Raw genomic sequence first — 3,630 nt, forward strand, 5'->3', positions numbered from 1 at the left:
AAAGGCACAACTTGAGTTTTGTTAATTAAGGCGAGCATAATGGCCATCGCAATGAAGGGCGCACTGATTACACAGTAAATATCACGGCCCAATCACAGCCAAACCTTCTAAGCTGACGGGCCGGATTGTAGCCACGCTTCGGTGTGACTCGGTATGCTGGTTGCACAACTACATATGTGCAGAAATATGAATGCTGTTGTTTATTAATCAAAAGGTTTAAACACTTGCCTTACATCTTATTTTGAAAAATGTAAAATACACATTTACTTGTTGTTATTATTATTTTCACCTCACTTGAGATGACTTTAATATATATGAGCTGTATGTATGAACCGGATGTATCTCCTAGGTGCACCGCCATAGATTGCACGTTTTATTGTTTTGATCTGGTACATTTATTTAGTATCTTGTGTTGTGTCGTGTCTTGTTGTGCGTATACATTGTATCTTTATATATATGAGCACAGAGTTCCCATCATCTGTGTTGTTGAAATGGCTACAATAAACGTCATAATTCATAATGAGAAAGACTTGAACGGTTTATCTGATTCAGCCAGCTTTGTGGGATAAGCGAGGCTGTTTAGATATTTAGGAGCCAAAACTTCAAAATTAACATGTAGAAAAGCGCTGAGAGGACAAAAGATCCTAATCAGATGATGGGACAGGCCGACTGAAAGAATAAATTCTTGGTAAAAACATGGAGGCCAATATATATATTTATAACATTTTAAATGAATTCTGAATTTCACTGGGAGCCAATGATTCAATAAAAGAACTAGATGTTACAATCCCTGATACTGCATTGCTTCTTGCTGGAAGCCAATGACGGGAAGCAAGATTAGGGTGATGTGCAACAGTAGGCTAGCAACCTTTTTGACTAACTGAAGATGGAGCAAGTAGAAATGTAAGTGCATATTAAAACGGACCCACCCCTGCAAGTGCATGTGCATAAAATGACCGTACTGGGAATATCCCCTTTCACTGCCATCATGCAAGATCCAAGAGTGGAAATAAACAGAACAAAAGTGTTAAGAGCTGGATAATTCCTGAGCTTTTTTGTTTTGTTCTCTGTCTGTTAAAAGCTATGCGTAGTTTGAATACTAAGTGGCTGAAACATTGTCCTGAACAGGAAATGGGAATGATGGCAGCACAGTTCACCTCATGAAGAAGACACTGACACCAACAGTGACTGGAGTGGACAGTTTTTTAAGTTTCACTCCAGTAAAAAAATACTTTTTCTATGTTATCACTTCAGACAATAAGGCAGTAGAACTACAACAAGAAAAATTGGGACTATAAAGCTCTGTGTAGCATCTATACAGTGCACTGACTGGAGTTTTACTTGGATTTGCATGTTAAAGGTCTGGTTTGTTCTTGTTTTCAACAGAAATAGTGGTAAATGCTGCTGCTAGGTTCCTGAACTTTCTCATGTCACACCTCTGCTGAATTCAATTCAAAATTCTGGTTTTTACATTTTGGCCACATGCTGCCTGCAAGACTCAGGGTTCATTATCCAACCCTCCAAATCTAGACTTAAAACTAAAGGAGCCTTTTCAATAGCGACCCCCCCCCTCTCTGTCCCCCACAGTCTAAGATCTGTGAGCTCATTCAAAAAGCATTTGAAGACTTTTCTTTTTAGGCTGGCATTTGGGAAGCGTTTCATTTTATTTTTATTTTGCCTTATTGCCTATTTTGTAATTTGTTGTTTTGATTTGATGTGAAGCACCTTGTGAATTTATCCTGAAAGGTGTTATATAAATAAACTTAGTTATTTACTTACTAGAATACAGGCAGCAGAGTGGGCCAGTCACACATTGAAAGGTCAGTAGTTCAAGCATCCTCGGGCAGGATAGTGAACCACAAAAGTGCCCAGGATCTGTGAACGTGAGGCACTTTGAGTGGTTGAAAAAGACTAAAAAGAACTGCGGTATGAAAGTTCATTTAGCATTTTGATGTGCATCTGGCCTATAGCTTTACCCACGAGAACCACTCACTGCCACGTGGTTAAAACTCGCCATAAGGCCGTTGAGCAGGAGCGCAGAACATGATGGAAACCCTGATGGAAAGACAGACTCACCAAGCAATATACTCCTCTCCTGACATTCCTTTTGACAATTACTTATGTAATACAATTGCTTGCCAGCTGGTGGTGGGAAGCAATTTGACAGCTTTATCACAACGTTGACAAAAGTAATTTACTTGGCTCCGTCCTTTGGTGCTTCTGCAGGAAATAAATCATCCAAATATAAATAAATAAAATTGCACCCCGCCAGGATTTGACAGTTCACTGTCCCAACCCCGGCAAAAATGGCGCTGTCTTCACCTAGCGTCATAAAAAGTGCGAGCTGTGCCGTGATCCATCATCTGTCTTGGGGACACTTTGGTGGTCCGCTGCTGTTCGTAGGACATCTGGGACTATAACCATGCAGCTGTTTAAAGCTCAGCATTACAGAGACAGTGATTGTTTTTAAGGAAAGTGGATGCAGAAAGGCGTTAGTTTGTTTCTCACGTCTCTTTAAATTTCGTGCCACAGGACGTTGGGATCAGTGCGTGGCGGTTTCTTAATAATGTGTGTCGGAAAGACTAGCATACAGGATTTTGACAGCTTCATCCCTGCAAGACTGCACGTCTGCAAAGATCAGGGTATCACTGTGCAAGCCTGGCTAACACCCAGACGATGTGATAATGCAAAAAAAAACTTAAGAGATTGAATATTTGTGAAATAAATGGCCTTTCACAGGATGCTATTTAGAATGAAATCATTCAAAACACAGATGTCATTGTAAAGCTTAATTAAATCCAATAATATAATGTATAATAACTATTAAGCACACAGATTGATGTGTTAGCTTTAAACGTTTTCCATTCTTTTGTCAAAGTTGAACATTTGCTAATTATTAAGTCAACATTTATTTTCCTTTGATGGTGCACATTTTTCTAAATAACATTTACTCTGTTTGACCAAAAAAAAAAACAACAGAATATCGATGCAAAAAAAAAGAAATATATTCTGTTGCTCGAGTAATTACTGCATGTCGGATGCTAACGCAGTTAATTCTCAAAGGAGTGCTAAATCTTTGTGCAGTAATACAGATAAGGGATGCAGTCTGCATGCACAAATCAGCGGGAATCATTTGTGTTTGCTGATTGAAGTCTAAGCAGATTTTATAAAAGCATTTAAAAGTGACACACACTTATTACAAAGCCAGTAAACTTGAACCCATCAAAGAAGCGAAACGTTAACTTGAGTCCATCAACTGCAAGATTTCTGCGAGAGAGCGGACGGATACCCCCGAGGGCTGAGCTTGTTGGTCGTGTTGCAGTCGCTGTCGCAGTGGGAGTTGGCTTTGATGTAATATTGCGATATTTCATTTGATTATGCTGATTTGATTGTGCGAGGTCATCCATCCTGCCTGATGTCTCTCGATATCCTTCAAAAGAATTTTGCTTTATTGGCCGGCTGGTCTACCTGGCAGAATTTCAATGGTTGTTTGATGGTATTAATGCACCATTTGAATGCAGACCCCAGAGTTAAGAGGGAGGGAGTGGGGGAGACCCATGTGGAGAGAGCATGCATGGAATCTGAAAGTCAGATGTCAGAGGAGTCAGTGAAGGGGAAGAATTTTCTCCG

This window comes from Pundamilia nyererei, unplaced genomic scaffold (genome assembly GCF_000239375.1).
Source record: "Pundamilia nyererei isolate P.nyererei 1_Seehausen unplaced genomic scaffold, PunNye1.0 scaffold00271, whole genome shotgun sequence".
In the NCBI taxonomy this organism is placed as follows: domain Eukaryota; kingdom Metazoa; phylum Chordata; class Actinopteri; order Cichliformes; family Cichlidae; genus Pundamilia; species Pundamilia nyererei.